Source organism: Thalassophryne amazonica, chromosome 10 (assembly GCF_902500255.1).
Source record: "Thalassophryne amazonica chromosome 10, fThaAma1.1, whole genome shotgun sequence".
In the NCBI taxonomy this organism is placed as follows: Eukaryota; Metazoa; Chordata; class Actinopteri; order Batrachoidiformes; family Batrachoididae; genus Thalassophryne; species Thalassophryne amazonica.
Window position 1 is genome coordinate 63619844 of NC_047112.1, and position 23256 is coordinate 63643099.

The following is a 23256-nucleotide window of genomic DNA, read 5'->3' on the forward strand; positions in this document are numbered from 1 at the left end:
TGTGTGTATGTACATATATATATACACTCAAAAATATAAACACAACACTTTTGGTTTTGCTCCCATTTTGTATGAGATGAACTCAAAGATCTAAAACTTTTTCCACATACACAATATCACCATTTCCCTCAAATATTGTTCACAAACCAGTCTAAATCTGTGATAGTGAGCACTTCTCCTTTGCTGAGATAATCCATCCCACCTCACAGGTGTGCCATATCAAGATGCTGATTAGACACCATGATTAGTGCACAGGTGTGCCTTAGACTGCCCACAATAAAAGGCCACTCTGAAAGGTGCAGTTTTATCACACAGCACAATGCCACAGATGTCGCAAGATTTGAGGGAGCATGCAATTGGCGTGCTGACAGCAGGAATGTCAACCAGAGCTGTTGCTCGTTTATTGAATGTTAATTTCTCTACCATAAGCCGTCTGCAAAGGCGTTTCAGAGAATTTGGCAGTACATCCAACCAGCCTCACAACCTCAGACGACGTGTAACCACACCTGCCCAGGACCTCCACATCCAGCATATCTATCGTCCTCCTGGTCGTTACTGTGAGTTTCTCTGTGAATTTTCAGAACTTTTGTCTGACTTAGTACTTAGCTCAGATAAGATAATTATAGTGGGCGATTTTAACATCCACACAGATGCTGAGAATGACAGCCTCAACACTGCATTTAATCTATTATTAGACTCAATTGGCTTTGCTCAAAATGTAAATGAGTCCACCCACCACTTTAATCATATCTTAGATCTTGTTCTGACTTATGGTATGGAAATTGAAGACTTAACAGTATTCCCTGAAAACTCCCTTCTGTCTGATCATTTCTTAATAACATTTACATTTACTCTGATGGACTACCCAGCAGTGGAGAATAATTTTCATTACACTAGACGTCTTTCAGAAAGCACTGTAACTAGGTTTAAGGATATGTTTCCTTCTTTATGTTCCCTAATGCCATATACCAACACAGTGCAGAGTAGCTACCTAAACTCTGTAAGTGAGATAGAGTATCTCGTCAATAGTTTTACATCCTCATTGAAGACAACTTTGGATGCTGTAGCTCCTCTGAAAAAGAGAGCTTTAAATCAGAAGTGCCTGACTCCGTGGTATAACTCACAAACTCGCAGCTTAAAGCAGATAACCCGTAAGTTGGAGAGGAAATGGGTCTCACTAATTTAGAAGATCTTCACTTAGCCTGGAAAAAGAGTCTGTTGCTCTATAAAAAAGCCCTCCGTAAAGCTAGGACATCTTACTACTCATCACTAATTGAAGAAAATAAGAACAACCCCAGGTTTCTTTTCAGCACTGTAGCCAGGCTGACAAAGAGTCAGAGCTCTATTGAGCTGAGTATTCCATTAACTTTAACTAGTAATGACTTCATGACTTTCTTTGCTAATAAAATTTTAACTATTAGAGAAAAAATTACTCATAACCATCCCAAAGACGTATTGTTATCTTTGGCTGCTTTCAGTGATGCCGGTATTTGGTTAGACTCTTTCTCTCAGATTGTTCTGTCTGAGTTATTTTCATTAGTTACTTCATCCAAACCATCAACATGTCTATTAGACCCCATTCCTACCAGGCTGCTCAAGGAAGCCCTACCATTATTTAATGCTTCGATCTTAAATATGATCAATCTGTCTTTATTAGTTGGCTATGTACCACAGGCTTTTAAGGTGGCAGTAATTAAACCATTACTTAAAAAGCCATCGCTTGACCCAGCTATCTTAGCTAATTATAGGCCAATCTCCAACCTTCCTTTTCTCTCAAAAATTCTTGAAAGGGTAGTTGTAAAACAGCTAACTGATCATCTGCAGAGGAATGGTCTATTTGAAGAGTTTCAGTCAGGTTTTAGAATTCATCATAGTACAGAAACAGCATTAGTGAAGGTTACAAATGATCTTCTTATGGCCTCAGACAGTGGACTCATCTCTGTGCTTGTTCTGTTAGACCTCAGTGCTGCTTTTGATACTGTTGACCATAAAATTTTATTACAGAGATTAGAGCATGCCATAGGTATTAAAGGCACTGCGCTGCGGTGGTTTGAATCCTATTTATCTAATAGATTACAATTTGTTCATGTAAATGGGGAATCTTCTTCACAGACTAAGGTTAATTATGGAGTTCCACAAGGTTCTGTGCTAGGACCAATTTTATTCACTTTATACATGCTTCCCTTAGGCAGTATTATTAGACGGCATTGCTTAAATTTTCATTGTTACGCAGATGATACCCAGCTTTATCTATCCATGAAGCCAGAGGACACACACCAATTAGCTAAACTGCAGGATTGTCTTACAGACATAAGGACATGGATGACCTCTAATTTCCTGCTTTTAAACTCAGATAAAACTGAAGTTATTGTACTTGGCCCCACAAATCTTAGAAACATGGTGTCTAACCAGATCCTTACTCTGGATGGCATTACCCCAGACCTCTAGTAATACTGTGAGAAATCTTGGAGTCATTTTTGATCAGGATATGTCATTCAAAGCGCATATTAAACAAATATGTAAGACTGCTTTTTTGCATTTACGCAATATCTCTAAAATTAGAAAGGTCTTGTCTCAGAGTGATGCTGAAAAACTAATTCATGCATTTATTTCCTCTAGGCTGGACTATTGTAATTCATTATTATCAGGTTATCCTAAAAGTTCCCTGAAAAGCCTTCAGTTAATTCAAAATGCTGCAGCTAGAGTACTGACGGGGACTAGAAGGAGAGAGCATATCTCACCCATATTGGCCTCTCTTCATTGGCTTCCTGTTAATTCTAGAATAGAATTTAAAATTCTTCTTCTTACTTATAAGGTTTTGAATAATCAGGTCCCTTCTTATCTTAGGGACCTCATAGTACCATATCACCCCAATAGAGCGCTTCGTTCTCAGACTGCAGGCTTACTTGTAGTTCCTAGGGTTTGTAAGAGTAGAATGGGAGGCAGAGCCTTCAGCTTTCAGGATCCTCTCCTGTGGAACCAGCTCCCAATTCGGATCAGGGAGACAGACACCCTCTCTACTTTTAAGATTAGGCTTAAAACTTTCCTCTTTGCTAAAGCTTATAGTTAGGGCTGGATCAGGTGACCCTGAACCATCCCTTAGTTATGCTGCTATAGACGTAGACTGCTGGGGGGTTCCCATAATGCACTGAGTGTTTCTTTCTCTTTTTGCTCTGTATGCACCACTCTGCATTTAATCATTAGTGATTGATCTCTGCTCCCCTCCACAGCATGTCTTTTTCCTGGTTCTCTCCCTCAGCCCCAACCAGTCCCAGCAGAAGACTGCCCCTCCCTGAGCCTGGTTCTGCTGGAGGTTTCTTCCTGTTAAAAGGGAGTTTTTCCTTCCCACTGTCGCCAAGTGCTTGCTCACAGGGGGTCGTTTTGACCATTGGGGTTTTTACATAATTATTGTATGGCCTTGCCTTACAATATAAAGCACCTTGGGACAACTGTTTGTTGTGATTTGGCGCTATATAAATAAAATTGATTGATTGATTGATGTATGTATATATGTGTATGTATGTATGTATATATGTGTATGTATGTATGTATACTCAACAAAAATATAAACGCAACACTTTTGGTTTTGCTCCCATTTTGTATGAGATGAACTCAAAGATCTAAAACTTTTTCCACATACACAATATCACCATTTCCGTCAAATATTGTTCACAAACCAGTCTAAATCTGTGATAGTGAGCACTTCTCCTTTGCTGAGATAATCCATCCCACCTCACAGGTGTGCCATACCAAGATGCTGATTAGACACCATGATTAGTGCACAGGTGTGCCTTAGACTGTCCACAATAAAAGGCCACTCTGAAAGGTGCAGTTTTGTTTTATTGGGGGGGGGGATACCAGTCAGTATCTGGTGTGATCACCATTTGCCTCATGCAGTGCAACACATCTCCTTCGCATCATCCGTGAAGAGAACACCTCTCCAACATGCCAAACGCCAGCGAATGTGAGCATTTGCCCACTCAAGTCGGTTACGATGACAAACTGGAGTCAGGTCGACACCCCGATGAGGACGACGAGCATGCAGATGAGCTTCCCTGAGATGGTTTCTGACAGTTTGTGCAGAAATTCTTTGGTTATGCAAACCAATTGTTTCAGCAGCTGTCCGAGTGGCTGGTCTCAGACGATCTTGGAGGTGAACATGCTGGATGTGGAGGTCCTGGGCTGGTGTGGTTACACGTGGTCAGCGGTTGTGAGGCTGGTTGGATGTACTGCCAAATTCTCTGAAACGCCTTTGGAGACGGCTTATGGTAGAGAAATGAACATTCAATACACGAGCAACAGCTCTGGTTGACATTCCTGCTGTCAGCATGCCAACTGCACGCTCCCTCAAATCTTGCGACATATGTGGCATTGTGCTGTGTGATAAAACTGCACCTTTCAGAGTGGCCTTTTATTGTGGGCAGTCTAAGGCACACCTGTGCACTAATCATGGTGTCTAATCAGCATCTTGGTATGGCACACCTGTGAGGTGGGATGGATTATCTCAGCAAAGGAGAAGTGCTCACTATCACAGATTTAGACTGGTTTGTGAACAATATTTGAGGGAAATGGTGATATTGTGTATGTGGAAAAAGTTTTAGATCTTTGAGTTCATCTCATACAAAATGGGAGCAAAACCAAAAGTGTTGCGTTTATATTTTTGTTGAGTATATGTGTGTATATATATATACACAACCCCTGGCAAAAATTATGGCGTCACCGGCCTCGGAGGATGTTCATTCAGTTGTTTAATTTTGTAGAAAAAAAGCAGATCACAGACATGACACAAAACTAAAGTCATTTCAAATGGCAACTTTCTGGCTTTAAGAAACACTATAAGAGATCAGGAAAAATAATTGTGTCAGTCAGTAACGGTTACTTTTTTAGACCAGTCAGAGGGAAAAAATATTGACTCACTCAATTCTGAGGAATAAATTATGGAATCACTGTAAATTTTCATCCCCAAAACTAACACCTACATCAAATCAGATCTGCTTGTTAGTCTGCATCTAAAGAGGAGTGATCACACCTTGGAGAGCTGTTGCACCAAGTGGACTGACATGAATCATGGCTCCAACACGAGAGATGTCAATTGAAACAAAGGAGAGGATTATCAAACTCTTAAAAGAGGGTAAATCATCAGGCAGTGTTGCAAAAGATGGTTGTTCACAGTCAGCTGTGTCTAAACTCTGGACCAAATACAAACAACATGGGAAGGTTGTTAAAGGCAAACATACTGGTAGACCAAGGAAGACATCAAAGCATCAAGACAGAAAACTTAAAGCAATATGTCTGAAAAATCGAAAATGCACAACAAAACAAATGAAGAACGAATGGGAGGAAACTGGAGTCAACGTCTGTGACTGAACTGTAAGAAACCGCCTAAAGGAAATGGGGTTTACATACAGAAAAGCTAAATGAAAGCCATCATTAACACCTAAACAGAAAAAAACAAGGTTACAATGGGCTAAGGAAAAGCAATCATGGACTGTGGATGAGTGGATGAAAGTCGTATTCAGTGATGAATCTCGAATCTGCATTGGGCAAGGTGATGATGCTGGAACTTTTGTTTGGTGCCGTTCCAATGAGATTTATAAAGATGACTGCCTGAAGAGAACATGTAAATTTCCACAGTTATTGATGATATGGGGCTGCATGTCAGGTAAAGGCACTGGAGAGATGGCTGTCATTACATCATCAATAAATGCACAAGTTTACATTGATATTTTGGACACTTTTCTTATCCCATCAATTGAAAGGATGTTTGGGGATGATGAAATACTTTTTCAAGATGATAATGCATCTTGCCATAGAGCAAAAACTGTGAAAATATTCCTTGCAAAAAGACACATAGGGTCAATGTCATGGCCAGCAAATAGTCCGGATCTTAATCCAATTGAAAATCTTTGGTGGAAGTTGAAGAAAATGGTCCATGACAAGGCTCCAACCTGCAAAGCTGATCTGGCAACAGCAATCAGAGAAAGTTGGAGCCAGATTGATGAAGAGTACTGTTTGTCGCTCATTAAGTCCATGCCTCAGAGACTGCAAGCTGTTATAAAAGCTAGAGGTGGTGCAACAAAATACTAGTGATGTGTTGGAGCGTTCTTTTGTTTTTCATGATTCTATAATTTTTTCCCTCTGCTTGGTCTAAAAAAGTAACCGTTACTGACTGCCACAATTTTTTTTCCTGATTTCTTATAGTGTTTCTTAAGGCCAGAAAGTTGCCTTTGAAATGACTTTAGTTTTGTGTCATGTCTGTGATCTGCTTTTTCTACAAATTAAACAACTGAATGAACATCCTCCGAGGCCGGGTGATTCCATAATTTTTTGCCAGGGGTTGTACGAGGTCTGTTAGAAAAGTATCCGTCCTTTTTTATTTTTTTGCAAAAACCATATGGATTTGAATCACGTGTGATTGCATCAGCCAAGCTTGAACCTTTGTGTGCATGTGTGAGTTTTTTCACTCCTGTCGGTTGCGTCATTCGCCTGTGAGCAGGCTTTGTGTGAGCAGTGGTCCACCCCTCTCGTCGGATTTTTATTGCAAATAAATGTCTGAACAATTTGGATCTTTGCTGCATCAATTTTTCCAGAAACTGTGAGAGACCTCCAGGTGGACACCATTCGGAAAATTCAGATGGCTTTCAGGGACGATTTTATGGGGATTACACATATTAAAGAGTGCTCCAGCCGGTTTAAAGACCACCCACAGCGGCTGAGAGCGCGGCGCGCTCCGAGCTCCGATCGACAGGCTGACACCCCGCTGAAACAATCAGATCATTTCCAACGTGAAGGCTTTGTGAAACTCTGCCAGACAGCAGACGGAAACCATTTGGAAGATTCAGATGGCTTTTGGTGAAGATTCTATCGGTGTCACATGGATTAAGGACCATTAAAACTGGATTAAAAACGGCCCACAGCGGCGGAGGGCGCACCGCGCCCCAAGTGTCCATCGACAGGCTGGAACGAGCAGAATGAGCAAACAACACCTCCGTGTTGGAAACCATTGTAAGATTCAGATGGCTTTCGGTGGCTTTTCAGTCGAGTGAGTATCCGAGAAATTGTTTAACAGCTGGGCATGTTCCAACTTGTCCTTTGAGACTTCCAACACAGAGGTGTGTTTGTCCCTCTCATGAGCGGCTGCGTCCCGACACGCGCATCCATCGCCACGTGTTTTCATTACAAAATCTCCTTTAACAGTGGAATGTGCCGATAAAGTGCTGATCCCGACCTCTTCTGAAACTTCTCTGCTAGTCACACGATGTCCTGCATCAACAGAGCCTTAAATTTGGAAGTGATCTGCTCATTCCAGCCTGTCGATGGCTGCTCGGGGCACGGTGCGCCCTCCGCCACTGTGGGCCATTTTTAATCCAGTTTTAATGGTCCTTAATCCGTGTGATACTGATAGAATCTTCACCGAAAGCCATCTGAATCTTCCAAATGGTTTCCATCTGGCTGTCTGGCAGAGTTTCTGAAAAGGTTTTCATGGAACAAAGCGGCAGTCGCTCCGCCATTCCTAAACAATAAAAATCCGACGAGTGGGGTGTACCAGTGCTCACTCAAAGCCTGCCCACAGACGAATGACGCAACCGACAGGCGTGAAAAAACTCACGCATGCGCACAAAGGTTCAAGCTTGTCTGATGCAAGCGCGCATGATTCAAATCCATATAGTTTTTGAAAAAAATAAAAAGGTCAGATACTTTTCTAACAGACCTCGTATATGTATGTATGTATGTATATGTATGTATGTATGTGTGTGTGTATGTATGTATATGTGTATGTATGTATGTATGTATATGTATGTATGTATATATATATATATATATATATATATATATATATATATATATATATGTATGTATGTATTGTTGTGTGGGCCACTGAAGAGGAGGTACTGCTGGCCCACCACCACTAGATGGCGCCCTGCTTGGAGTGCGGGCTTCAAGCACGAGAGGGCGCCGGAGCCACTGGGAGTGACAGCTGTCACTCATCATCAGCACCAGCTGTCACTCAGTCAACTCATCACCATCACCATAAAGGCCGGACTGCAACTTCCACCTCCTCGCCGAGAAATCAGCTACCTTGGAGGTAATTTCTCTGCTGACTTACAACATTGAGTAATAATCTGAACTTTTTTGCAGCCGTTTTCCTGTGGTGTTGCCTTATCTGTGGGATTGGCGTTTGGTGTGATCAGCGACGGCTTCGCTTCACACCCCAACCAGATAAGTGGTTAGACAGGAGCTGCACGAGTGTGTGACTGGAGGTGGAGGTGCTCCCTCCCAAAAGAACACAGACTGTGGGATTACTGAGCGTGCATACTCACACTCACCTGTGCTGTTTCTGTTCTCTGCCAGCAGTACCAGGTCTGACAGCTGGAGACGGTGACCACCTGGGGACCCAGGACTTGGCGGCTCCGGTGTTCTTCAGATCCGTTGGCGGTGAGGGCCGTGTGGGATCCGGCTCAGTTCTGGACGGGCGTCTCCTATCCTCAAGCCTGCCCACACGTCACCCAACGTGTAATTGACTATAGTCCCAAACTGATTGTTGTCTGTATTCCGTTGTGCACAATTTACAACATTAAATTGTTACTGTTTGGCTTATCCATTGCCTGTTCTTTTACGCCCCCTGTTGTGGGTCCGTGTTCCTACACTTCACAACATGTATATGTATATATACGATGTCTGTCAATAAGTAACGGTCCTTTTAATTTTTTTCAAAAACTATATGGATTTCATTCATATGTTTTTGCGTCAGACATGCTTGAACCCTCGTGCGCATGCGTGAGTTTTTCCACGCCTGTCGGTTACGTCATTCACCTGTGAGCACGCCTTGGGAAGGAGTGGTCCCGCCCCCTCGTCGGATTTTCATTGTCTGGAAATGGCGGAATGAAAAGACTTTTTTTCCATCATAATTTTTTCAGAAGCTGTTAGAGACTGGCACCTGGAAACCATTCTAAAAATTTATCTGGCTTTCGGTGAAAATTTTACGGGCTTCACAGAGAATAAGGACTGTTACTATAGCTTTAAGGACGGCTTTAAGGACGGCCTTAAGGACGGTCGGCGTGCCGCGCTCCGAGCTGCGACGACGAGGCACAAACCACCGGATCATTTCTAAACGGATGGCTCTGTGGATACGAGACCGTCGTGTGCTCTTTCTCTGGTTATCACAAGAGCTAGACATCAGCCATTTTCCGGCAGATTTCACTTTTAACAACAGATTTTGTCATGGAAAGCCACGCAGAGGCTTTGTGCGTGACGACCGATTCACTGTGGAAGCGAGACAAAGGAACACCTCCGTTTCGGCGTGTCATGGGACAAGTTGGGACATGCCTATCTCGGCTTTCAATGCTTACCAGTCCAGTAAGTATCAGAGAAATTGTGGAGAGCTGGGCTTGTCCAACCTGTCCTCCAACACTCCGAAACGGAGGTGTTCCTTTGTCTCGCTTCCACAGCGAATCGGTCGTTACGCACAAAGCCTCCGCGGCGGCTTTCCATGACAAAATCTCTTGTTAAAAGTGAAATCTGCCAGACCTTGTAATAAAGACTTGTAATAAAAATTTGCACCTTCAGGATAACCTTTCTATTGCTGCAAAATGAATAAAAATAAAAATATATATAATAAAACTATAATATGAAGGTTTCTGGCCTTTAGCACTGCAGGGTTTTAGGTATGGCAGGTAGGCAAAATTATTTCAAAGCTGTTTACACTGATGAGTTAGTGGTCACACGAACCACCGCTGATGTACATAATGACACAGACAGTAATTGATGATACATATTTTCAGTTCCTTTGACAAGGTTTGAGCCTGTCAGATATTATGTTCATGTATACTCGGATGAATCATTTCTTCCTTTCTTCAGAAAGTTTAGAAAATCATGTCCCTAGGTTTATTTTGTTACACTACCCAAGAAATTATGACAGCACAAATTTCAGCAAAATCAAATATATTTAAGGGGACCCACAAGGCTTTGAAATTCTTCAAAACCATCAAAAAAGTATAAATTATAATTTCAAAGAAGTTCTCAACATACATGCTACTAGACTAGTAGTTGTATGATTGTCTGACCATCAATAGGAAAATTACAAGCCATACTCTGCAGATAATAATAACCTCACTGTGATACCCCTAAACATTAATCAGATCACCTCAAATTTCACAGTTATTATTTTCTGGAATGGAACTTTTTTAAAGTGGTGACGAAATCTGTGAATAGGGGGAAAATGATTCACCCTAATGTATACCTTTTTTGTGAACTGTTATTACACCTTAACTTGTGTACAATCCGCATAAAATAGTAGAAGTGGAGAGAATGTAATTAATATTTGGTCAGTTTTTTTATGTGTAGAAAGTTTTTTGCATCAGACTTACAAATAAGTGGTTGCAATTTGCATCTGTATGTCTTGTCTTCTGCTTCATCAACTCAGTAAATATTTCCATCATCTTCACCAGCAGTGCTGACCTTCAGTCTGTGAAGCATCTGCAGTGGGTCATGAACCTAGTCCTCAAGTACCACCATTCTACTGATTTTCCATCTCTTCCAGCTCTGCCACAAATTGATTAGCTCATTCAGGTATCTCTTGGTACTTCCTGGCTGAGCAAACCTGAATGAGGTCATCAGCTTGTTTCAGAACAGGAAAGGATTTGGAATTTTTTTGGTTAGTGGCCTTGAGGACGGGTTGAGAACCACCGTCTGAACCAAAGTCTCTGAATGGAGGAAAGCGTTCATTCTGTTCTTATAATTAGAAGAGGACTTGGCTCATGTGTGCACTTTTTAGGTATGTTACATTTGATGTACAGAAATTAATAAAAATAAACATTCATGTTTGACACAAATGGTTTTAAAATAAATCCTAATTTTTATTTGCTTACAAATTTCATTTGCTCACAAATTAAACAGAGCTTTCTCATTTCTACACAAATTTGGGAAGTTTTGAGGGGGTGGTGTTAGGCCCTTGTGATGTCTTCTGACATAATTTTTTTAAAGACAAAAACAAAATAATGTGGTCATGCTAGACATTCTCTTTATGAACTGTATTCCAGAAATGTTTTTGGAGAAAGTCCTAAACTTTTCTAAGCCTTATTCCTGTTCTGTCTCCAGCTTTAACTTACTGCAGTGACAATTTAGTTGCTTAAGAGCAGTCATGCTTAACTGCCTGGCGCATATTCTTTAGGTTCGGCTTACGTACAAAAACCATAACACTAGGAATGGAACTAAGGGTGTGAGGCCCCATTTGACACACGTTTAAATTAAACTGTGGAATGTAGAAGATTTACATAAAGATGGTTACAAACCTTGGAATACACAAAATAGCTTGTAGTGCTGGTACCCTGAGCAGCACGGTGGCTTAGTGGTTAGCACTGTTGCCTCATAAGGGTTCAATTCCCACCTGTGGCCTTTCTGTGTGGAGTTTTGTGTGTTCTCCCCCTGTTTGCCTGGGTTCCCTCGGGGTGCTCCGGCTTCCTCCCACATCCAAAGACATGCAGGTTAGGTGGATTGGAAACTTTAAATTGTCCGTTGGTGTGCATGCAGGTGTGAATATGTTTGTCTGTCTGTGGCCCTGCAACAGACTGGCGTCCTGTCTACGGTGTACCCTACCTTGCACTCTATGACTGCTGGGATAGGCTCCACCCCTTAATTGGACTAAGCGGTTGAGTATGAGTGTGTGTGAGTGCTGGTACCCCACCTGAGCTAGTGTGCTATTGGACCTCTAGATCACCATGGATTGTAAAAATAATTTACCAGTTGTGTAACAATATGAAATGGAACACTTTTAGCATCCAGACAGATCAATATTTTGAAAGTGTTTTTTTTGTTTGTTTTTTACACAACAGTTGATGTTTCAAGCCATGTACCACACACATGCCCTTAATGTCATATCTTGCTTCCGTACTTCATCTCCTGATAGTTTAGTTTGTGGACTCACTCGAACCAGTGAGCTCCAATATGCTTGTCGTTTCCACAGTCTGGTCTGTGTGTGTGTGTGTGTGTGTAAATGGACTGCTTTTATATAGCGCTTTTCCATCTCCATCAGACGCTCAAAGTGCTTTGCAATAATGCCTCACATTCACCCTGATGTCAGGGTGCTGCCATGCAGGGTACTCAATACACACCGGGAGCAACTTGGGGATTAAGGACCTTGCCCAAGAGCCCTTAGTGATTTTCCGGTCAGGCTGGGATTTGAACAGAGGATCTTCTGGCCTCAAGCCCGACGCTTAACCACTAGACCATCACCTTCCCACCTGTGTATGTATTTTGTTCCTTCAGTATTTTGTCAACAAGCCAGCAGTCAAAAGGTATCGAGTAGATTCTGAGATATACAGGTGTCAGTTGGTGGTGTGATCACCTCTGGCTAAGTGTGGGAACTAAAACTCAAAACGTGGTTTTGCAGGTTGTGATGAAATTTTCTGAGCAAATGTCAATTAAGGAATTTTCTGGTGAATTAAAAGCTTTTGCAACTTCAATTTCTTCAGCACTACCAGATATGTTGGTTTTCCTTTTATTTAGTTTTTTAATGGTCCAACCTGAGATGTCACATTTCAGGATAAAATTCAAAATCCTGACTGCCCTCCTGTTAGTGAAGATGATAATGGCTGACCACTGTTACCTCAGCATCAGCTCTCTGAATCTGTCTTGTCATTTCAAAATGTTGTGGCTCTGTAGCTTCATATGCATGCATCCCATAATTTATTAATTTTCTGTACACTTATTCCAGTTAAGGGTCACAGAGGGACCTGGAGCCTATCCAGCGGTCATAGGGCGGAAGGCAGGGTGCACCCTGGACAGGACACCAGTCTGTCTCAGGGCCACATATAGAGAGTATACACATGACGGAGTCTAACCCAGACTGCAGCAGCATGCTGGATGGTAAAGCAACAGCAGCTGTGTTCGCTTGTCCATAACCTGCATTGTAGAGAAGCTTGAATCTTCGACTGGACTGGGTTGCTTGACGTGAGGACGTTTCGCTTCAAATCGCAGAGGCTTCCTCAGCTGAAATTCTTGCTCTGGTAGTCTGACTTCTGTCTTGACTCGTACAAGAGTCAAGTCCAGTCGAAGATTCAAGCTTCTCTACTATGGAAACCACCTGGACAACTGAGAGCCTACACAGAAACATAACCTGACGACGGGACAGTCCACATTGTGAGAACAGGAATTAAACAGTTTTAGAGCAATCAGAAAAAAACATCATGAGTCAAAGCTTTACACTGTTTTAAGCCTGTCGGAGCTCCGGTTTTATTAACTATCATTAAAGCTGAACCAATGGCGTTGTTGGATCTCTATGTGTACAACAGGACAGTCCACGTGTGAGAACAGGAATCAGAACAGAAAAAAGTGTCATGAATCAAATTATTTGACTGTTTTCAGCCTGTTGGAGCTCCGTGAAGTTGTCTAATTAACAGTCATCAAAGTCAAAACAAGAATTTTGTGAATTAATGCCAGTAAACTCACAAACCTCTGCATTTGTGATGAAACAATGACAATCATTAAAGCAAGTTACTTTGGCATGAAAAGTATTTAACATGTATTTTACCTGCATGTTTCGCTAAAGGCCCCATCACACTTAGCACGAATGAAGCTGAATCAGGCGGAACGGGAGAAAAAAGCCAAAGTTCAAGGCACATTCAGGAAGGACAGACACGGGCCCGGCGCCACGAGGGGGCGTTTGGGGGTGAACCCCGCCCCCTCGGATGTGACAGTTCTCAAAAAATAAAAATAAAGAAAGAAAAAGAAATACTGGAAAATATAGCAAAATATTAGTTATTCAATATCACTTTACCGGAGCGTTGCTGGGCCGAGTATCATAGATTTACGTCGACGGTACCTGGCTATACCCACCCGCTATGCGTAAACAAATGACGTCATAGTGCGCGCACAGCCCCAGAACTGTCCGCAGAGGAGAGAAAAAAAACTGTCCACAGAGGAAAGATGAAAATGTGAGAAGTGTGTTTTGGTCCCAATATGGATATTCCGGATGATTTTCTCATGGATAGTATGACATTGAACAGCACCTAAAGCAGCCAGCTTGATGAGGATGCACTGGCTAAATTGGAGAGCAGCGCGTGCCAGCTAGCCGACATGACAAAAGTTAAGTGAGCCAACTTTTTATGTACGCGTTACGTCTTGTGTATCTCAGTAAAAAGTGATAATAATGCAAATAACATGCTGTTTGTCGGTGTGGCATGCATTTTCTTAGTCCCTCCATTCACGGCCAGTCGCCCGCAATGACAAATATTAAAGTTATGTATTGTAGATATATCTACATGAAAGGTTTATCTTTGACCCGTTGTGTGACTGTTATGCCCAATTGAGCTGTGTTTGCACTTGTGATGGAGGGCTGTATGTGGGGTTATTCTACTGTCTCGTGTCGTTTCTCAGATCAGTTGTTGGTTTGGTTTTGTGGTATGCAGGAGATCACTTGACCGAGGGTCTATACGTTCAAATAATAATTAAAAAAATACTGTCATCACTCTTTACTCTTACTCAGTCAGTCTCTTACAACGGTGTAGCCTAAATACATGAGCTTTCCAGGAGCGCACCCAATTCATTACGCACGCTCAGAGGCACGTCCCCCTCTGGTGCGCTTTTTTTACTCATCGCCCCCTTAATATTTTTTTTCTGGCGCAGGGCCTGGAAAGACATTCCAACAGCCATGTACGAATGCCGTCCGAATACCCAGAATGTGTATCAAAGCCTCCTCAAATGAAATCACGCACAGTTGGACTGTAGCAGCTCACAAAGTCAAGGCTGCACAAGAATGCACACAGAACACACTACGAATACCCAGAATGTAGGTAGAATGCGGACAGAACACAGCACGAATCTTCCTAACGCCGGCAGAATGCAGCAAGAATATGAAGAATGTTTCCCCAATGCTGTACGACACAGGGCCGAACGCTGTCCCAATAGCACCCAAGGGCCCCTCGGAAGGCACCCACGACTGCTGTACAAATGGACCACAAAGGCAGCCAGATGACCACCAGAATGTGCGTCAGCAGTGCTGCAGATAGCTGGGCTCCAGGAACGGCTGCTAAACCAGCTGGTGGAGGGTAGCAGCAGAGCGAGGATTAGAAGACATATGAGATATAGAGATGTGGCTGGCAGAGGACAGGAAAAGGATCCATGGCCACTACACATGCCTGATGAGGAGCTCCGTGTGGAGGATCTGCAGGCATTCCATAATTACCTGCAAATGGAGCCAGCCATATTCGCCGAGCTGGTGCAGAGAGTGGGGCCGTGGATCCAGCAGCAGGACCACCCATATGAGGCAAGCACTGCCTGTGGAACTCAAGCTGGCCATCATGGTGAGGTACCTGGCGACAGGTATCGGAACCTGTTGTACAGCTCCCGTGTGGTGTGCAACACCATCAGCCTCCTCATCCCTGAGGTATACCATGCCATCGTGGAGGTGATCGCCCTGCCCCACCACACCGGTGGGAATGGACACCCATTGAGGAGGTATTCCACAACAGGTGGCAGCTCCCCCATGCCATGGGTGTCCTTGATGGAAAACGTGGCCATCAGGAAACCACCCACAATTAAATGGGGTGGTTTCTTGGTGGTGCTGATGGCTCTTTTAGAAAGGGACTACAACTTCTTCTGGTGTGGAGCTTGGGGCATGTGGCATTATGTCAGATGCCCAGATGTTCAATGAGTCAGATATATACTTTATTGTTCAACTAAATTCAATCTCCCCATAGGTTTAAGGCTCTCGAGTGGCTTAATTTCATTTCATTTTTAGAGTGCCAAATCACAGGAAAGCTGCCTCAAGGAGGTTCGCACAGGTAAGGTCTAACCTTACCAACCCCTAGAGCAAGCACACAGACAACAGTGATAAGGAAAAACTCCCTCTGATGATATTGTTGAACCTCAAGCAGTCCAGACTCAAAGGGGTGACCCACTGCTTATGTCATTCTAATAAAAAAAAACATTTTTAACAATACAGAGGAACATCAAATTTTTGAGTTATAAGTCCACGCAGGTGTTGAGGACAGCACCAGTTGGTTGGTGGTGGTGGTGGGGTCCTCAGATCCAGTGTTCGAGCATAGTCCATTTTACAACTGCCGCAGTTGACCTTCATTTCCACTCATGGGTGTAGCCGTGCAGGCCTGAGCACCCCAGGCAGGGGTCATCCACACCATCAGTGGGCCCACTACATGAAGACTGCAGCATGCAGACCTCAGGTCTTCCACCTCACAGTCTGTCCAGCCTCTTCAGTTCAGATCCATCCACCATTTGTACCTCGGACAGAAGGAAAAAAGCAGATTCAGTCAGCCCGAAAAACTACACCTCAGGTATAATTCATCAGCAGTAAATCAACAGGAAATCAGAGAAATTACTAAGGTGCTCACCAGCCGCTTCACTCGAGACCTGTTCTGTTGCTAATAAAATGACTTTAAAAAGATAGGAAGCATAGGGCCATACTATGCCAGTATGCTAGCCATACAAGAGGGAGAATAGATGCATCTTAAGTCTAGTTTTGAAAGTCACCACAGAATCTGACTGTTTTATTGATGCAGGGAGATCATTCCATAAAACAGGTGCATGATAAGAGAAAGCTCTGTGGCCTGCAGACATTTTTTATTCACCTTGGGGACATAAAGTAGTCCTGTGCGCTGAGAATGCAGAGCCCGGGCCGGTACATAGGGTTTGATTAGGTCAGCTAGGTAGGGAGGTGCTATCAGGCATGGCAAAAACTCACATGACTGAGAGTTCAGAAAGAGGTTTACTGAGCACAACAAGTGGGGGGTCGATACACGTGTGGTCCAGCAGCGAGGCACAGGTAGCAGACAGATGAGAGGCTGAGGCGTAGTCAGTAAACAGGCACAGGTCAAAATACACAGTGTTTGCGCTATCAGAGACAAGACGAACTCGGGGTCAAAAACAGGCAAGTCAAAAGCCCGGCAGGCAGAACAGGACAAAAAGAAGCAAGGGACAGAGGGTGGAAAGTGACATGAAATCAACAATCTGGCAGTGAGCTGTGAAACTGAGGGCTTAAATAGGGAGCAGGTTAATCAAGGTGTGATGAGGTGCAGGTGTGTGGTTGGCTCTGGAGGGGGGCATGGCCGGGAAGACAAAGGTTACTGCAAGAGCATGCAGGGAGACAAAAGCAAAGCAAACTGGCGCATGATAAATAGGTGACAGAATAATTAATGTTGCAAAATATGACATGCTCTAGACAAACCATAATTAATGTGAACAAAACAAAAAGGGGCAAGACTAATCTAAAAGCAGAACACAAGGTCAATGATGATCAAAACTACAACAAAACTGATACTGATAAAAGTATGAAAGAACAGTAAATGCAATAACGGACAATAAGGTGACAACATAAGCTAAGACTACACCGAAAATAAATGAACAGAATGATAAAACCAGAGTACAGAATAATGCAATAAATTAAACTAACAGAAAAACAGAGAATGCAATAGCAAACGGAACATAATCAGATAAGAAACACTTGAAGATGAATAATAACCAAAACCTGTGACAAAGGCAAATACAATTAATGTGATAAACAGAATTAAACTAAGACTAAAGCAACATAAGGGACCAAGAATGAAAGCAATCAATAAACAATAAAGCAAAACTATATACGTGGCAAGCAAAAGATACACAGAGAATAAATGAAACAAAACCAATCAAAACCGAAGCATGTCCATGACATGAATAAAAACACTGAAGATTCAGAACCTAGGCCAGTGAGAACCCACAACTAAAGACAGGAGCCCCTCATGGGCAGGAGCATGATAGGTGCTTGTCCATGAATAATTTTTGGTGCTTTCAAACAACACAATTGGCGTTTTATTAATTGAATAAATTAACAGTTTAGGAACATGGGTTTTAAACGTAACAGACCGGGCCATTACAGGATACATTCAACACCACATTTTGGTAGTCTTGTATAAAGTACTTCATAGTGATACTTGAGTGAAAGAACAAGTTTCTTACCATAAAATTACTTTGGTCAAAGTTAGTCTCCTTTAAGAAATTTACTTGAGTAAAAGTCTTAAAGTATTTGACATTTATTGTACTTAAGTATCAAAAGTAAATTTCTCATATAAAATGTACTTAAAGTAAAAGTAAAATCTAAAACGAGTGGGGAGTGAAACGGTGAGACGAAAAGAGAGTCAATGTGGTGTCTGGAGAAACCAGGAGGAGGCCTCAGCCTGTTGTGTGTTGGGGGGGTGTGGCTGGACATTTTGGTGTTCTTTTCTTTTCTTTGCTCTCCGGGTGGTATGAAGACTGATTTGTCTGTGGAGAAGGTGCTGGCTGAAGAGTCCTTCACCCTCATCAACATTATGTGCAGCACCTGTGGATGGTGCTCACATGCAACCTTAAAGACTTTCAGCTGAAGCAGATAATTAGATGGCGTTCTGCATTTAAGCCATGTGTGATTCAAGCAGAATTGCCGGGAACTCGACCTTGTGGTGTTCGCTTGTGAGACGCTGAGGACCGCGCCTGGGTTTGACACATCGTGCCTGTGAGGCAGGAAGGGTGAGGGACACATGCTGTCAGCACACATCGGAGGTGATTAATTGTTTGACTACTTGTTGATAGTAGCTTGGTGTTTTGTTACGCAGTAGATTTGAATTGTGATGAGAATTGTGCAGCTCGCTTCTCGCTGCTGTGGCGTGCGGACAAGTGATCCTCCACCTGTTGTGAGAGGCTGCTCATTTGCATAAAACTTAAAATACAGACCTGAATGTGTTGCTGATGGTGTGTGTCTTTTGAAGGATATTGGTTGTAGCTGCTGACTTACCTCACCTCTTCTATCCTTCACAGAGAGTCGGTTTGTCGTGTCCACCTGGGGGGTGTTTGGCGGTAACAGTGAGTCCAGAAGCGCCGGGCTTCGATCCTTTTGGGCGCTGGAGAGCGTGCCAGCCTTCACTCCACCAGAATGACACTGTTTTAGTTTCTACACTTTGTTTAGCACCAGAGGGTGACTTAATAAATTGTTTTTGTTATTGGAACCGCTTTCTGGTTATTTTAGCGCTGGGTTCCGTCAGACGCAGGTCCGCTCCTCAACCCGCGTCGACACATAACAGTAGTTCCCGGCCATTCCATAATGGACCCAGCGGCAGAGGCGGTTCCTTTTGCCGAAAAAGTTCAAGAACACTTGGAGAAAATATGGGAGCAATTACAGCATCTCGCAAACCAAATTAAACAAACAGACGCCCGTGTTACGGAGCTTGCAGCACAAGCCGTTCTGCTTCCTGCTGCTCCAGCTGCAGCACTATCGATACCGGTGCAGATAACTCCGTCACCCAGAGATTCGGCGTCCAAACCGATTATTTGTCATCCGGAGCCTTATGCGGGAGACGTTGAAGCCTGTGCTTCGTTTTTGATGCAATGTTCTCTGGTTTTTGCTCAGCGACCGGCTTCCTTCTCTTCTGATGGGAGCCGTGTTTCATATGTGACAAATTTGTTCCGAGGTGACGCCTTAGCTTGGGTCACAGCGTTGTGGAGTAACAACTCGCCATTGTTAGGATCCTTTAAGGATTTCTCCCAGGAGTTCCGACTGGTTTTTGACCATCCGGTGAAAACGAATACCATTGCCCAACGGTTGCTGAATCTCAGGCAGGGGAGGCGGAGTGCGGCGGAGTATTCCGTGGACTTCCGGATTTTTTCTGCTCAGTCAGGTTGGAATGCCGCAGCTTTACGAGGAGTGTTTGTAGATGGGTTAAATGAGTCATTAAAAGATGAGCTGGCAGTCCGTGACGAGCCAAACGATTTAGATGAGCTAATATCATTGGTGATTCGTCTAGATGATCGGATGAAGGAGCGTGGACGCGAGAGAGGGCGGCCATCAGAGCGGGTTTTTTCGTCTCGGGGCTTTCCCCGACACAGATCTGGGCCGCCTCTTCTTCGCCCCACTGAGGCTCCTCCGACGGGACCTCTGGCTCCTCTTGCTGACGAGCCCATACAGCTCGGACGAGCAGAGACCACTGTATTGCCCCGACATATAAGCGTCAAGAAAAATAATGGTGACGTATCTCCAGATGTTCTGGGACAGGCAAAATAACACACACAAAAAAAAAAAAAAAAAAACTTGTATGGGTTAATGTTTTGTTTTTTTTTAATAGGGGTTATTATTTGTTTGGGGAGTCAGAGGCGTGTCTGGTGGAGTGAACGTTAGGCGGTTAGAAGCCCGTCTGGGCTCACTTGATCGTTATTTTTTATGTGTTTTTAGGTATTTTCTGTTTGGGTTTTTGGGTCGTTTTATTTTGTTGTTTTTTATTTCCCTACATCCCTAACCCCAACCTCACTTGCCCCAAGACCGTTCGTCTTGTGGGTTGTGGGGTGGTGCAGGTTGGTCACGCTGAGCGTTCTCAGAAGACCTCTGCATCTGTGGGGGGGGGGGGGGGGGGGGGGGGGGTTAGGGGCGTTTTTCTTGGTTTGGTTAGGGCCCGGTTCCACTCCAGCCTCGGTGAGCCTTCGTACCGTTCGTCATTGGTGTTGCCGGGGTGTGGTGCAGCGGGAACATACCTCAGTCGGAGGGGTGGGCCGATCTCTTGCCATTCGCCATTTCGGTAGTTCCACCCCTCCCGAGAGGCTGGGGTATGGTCGAGTTGGGGCACCGGACGTATTTCCGGTTTTCTGCTGCGCCTTGGGTTTGGGGCTGGGTTAGTTTTTCCTGTTCCCTTCCCCGGCTTAATGTTTTGAGCCGTTCGCCGAAATTGAGCCGCCGAGGGGCTCTGGGAGGGACCTGGGGTCTTTCGGGGTGCCGGGGAAGGTAACAGGGTTTACGGTTGTTTTATTTGCCCCCGGGGTTGTTTTAGGTAGTCCTCCGGGGGTTGGACTTTGATTTTGTTTTGTTTCCTTCCGGGTTCCACCTCCAGGGTTGATGGGACGGTCCTCTGGGGGGGAATTGGCTTGTGGGGCCGACTAGCCAAGTGTGGCCGGGTCTGGGGTTCCGGGGTTGTGGGGAGGGTACCTCCTGGGGTTTGATGGTACGGTCCTCTGGGGGGCGCCGTTTGCTCCATGTACACCTGGGGACCTTTGTGGGATTCTGGTTCTGGCTGTTCCTCCTGGAACCGGCGGTAAAGGCCTTCTGGGGGGGGGTTGGGCTCTGCAGGTCGTTCTGGGGGGGTTGTTTGTTATTTTTCTTTTATGCATTTATGTTTGTATTGTGTTTGTGGGGCTGTGTTGGGTTTTTGCATTTGGGAGTTTTTTTTTTCTTCCCGGGGTTGGATGGGACGGTCCCCTGGGGAGGTTTTGGGTGGGTTTTATGTTTTTTCTTGTGTGTTGGATTATACTAGGGACTGTTTTGGGGTTTTTGTTGATGCCAGCCGACCTTCCAGCTGCGGTGCCCTGTCCTGCTGTCTGCTTCCTGACGAGGACCCCGAAGGGAGGTGCTGTTCTCGGACCTGGTCTGTTCGGTCGCCGGGAGGCTTCCCGTTAAAGGGGGGGTACTGTTGTGTGTTGGGGGGTGTGGCTGGACATTTTGGTGTTCTTTTCTTTTCTTTGCTCTCCAGGTGGTATGAAGACTGATTTGTCTGTGGAGAAGGTGCTGGCTGAAGAGTCCTTCACCCTCATCAACATTATGTGCAGCACCTGTGGATGGTGCTCACATGCAACCTTAAAGACTTTCAGCTGAAGCAGATAATTAGATGGCGTTCTGCATTTAAGCCATGTGTGATTCAAGCAGAATTGCCGGGAACTCGACCTTGTGGTGTTCGTTTGTGAGATGCTGAGGACCGCGCCTGGGTTTGACACATCGTGCCTGTGAGGCAGGAAGGGTGAGGGACACATGCTGTCAGCACACATCGGAGGTGATTAATTGTTTGACTACTTGTTGATAGTAGCTTGGTGTTTTGTTACGCAGTAGATTTGAATTGTGATGAGAATTGTGCAGCTCGCTTCTCGCTGCTGTGGCGTGCGGACAAGTGATCCTCCACCTGTTGTGAGAGGCTGCTCATTTGCATAAAGCTTAAAATACAGACCTGAATGTGTTGCTGATGGTGTGTGTCTTTTGAAGGATATTGGTTGTAGCTGCTGACTTACCTCACCTCTTCTATCCTTCACAGAGAGTCGGTTTGTCGTGTCCACCTGGGGGGTGTTTGGCGGTAACAGTGAGTCCAGAAGCGCCGGGCTTCGATCCTTTTGGGCGCTGGAGAGCGTGCCAGCCTTCACTCCACCAGAATGACGCTGTTTTAGTTTCTACACTTTGTTTAGCACCAGAGGGTGACTTAATAAATTGTTTTTGTTATTGGAACCGCTTTCTGGTTATTTTAGCGCTGGGTTCCGTCAGACGCAGGTCCGCTCCTCAACCCGCGTCGACACATAACACAGCCCCTATAAAAGGCTGGATCCGCCTGTGAAACAGAACAGTCATTTATAGCTACACGGTTGTGCCAAATTTAAGGAAAAGTAAAAAAAAATAATAATAATGCATTAGTCCCATAAACCACTGCAAATTAGGGCTGGGTATCGATTCCTATTCTTAAGATTCAGAATCGATTATTTCGATTAGATCTGATCCAGTATTGATTTGGGTTTTTTTAAAAAACATTTTAAAACCATTTTTGAGGTGTTTCCTGATTGTCTAGTTATGCACCATATTAATACTACTAAACAAAATTTGGCTCTCAAAATGCAGACAATAGTGTTTCAGAGAGTTATGAATTTAAACATTTTCAGGGGAAAAATGTTCCCGGTCTCCTCTACAAAACTCAAGCCTGCTGCAAGAGAACTGAGGAGAACTTTTCTCCTACAGCAGGAGAAGGTAGGAGAACTTTTCTTTAACTTTCACCCCTGCCGGGTCCATGTGTGTGTGTGTGTGTGTGTGTGTGTGTGTGTGTGTGTGTGTGTGTGCGCACAGCCAGTCATGTTTTATATTATTTGTCTTTTAAACTTGTTTCATGTCAAACATGACACTTGATGCAGCAGCGGTGGAAGGTGCTGCGCTGTGGCTGTAGAGGACTGTATATGTTCCCACTGTACTGCTGCGCTTCACCTGACTTTCACCATACTGCTCAGCGTGCCGCTCTCATTGGAATGACCATAAGTTAAGCTAGTGCATGCGTGAGTATGGACTTTCACCCCAGGCGTTGCCCAATCAAATTTTTCTACTTTTATATTGAGGTAACGAAGATGTTTAAGGGAAATGTATCGGAGTAAACATATACATTTTATTGAGGAATGTAGTGGAGTAAAAGTGAAAGTCGCCAGAAATGTAAATAATGTAGTAAAGTACAGATACGTCAAAATTCTACTTAAGTACAGTAAGGAAGTATTTCTTCTTTGTTACATTACAAC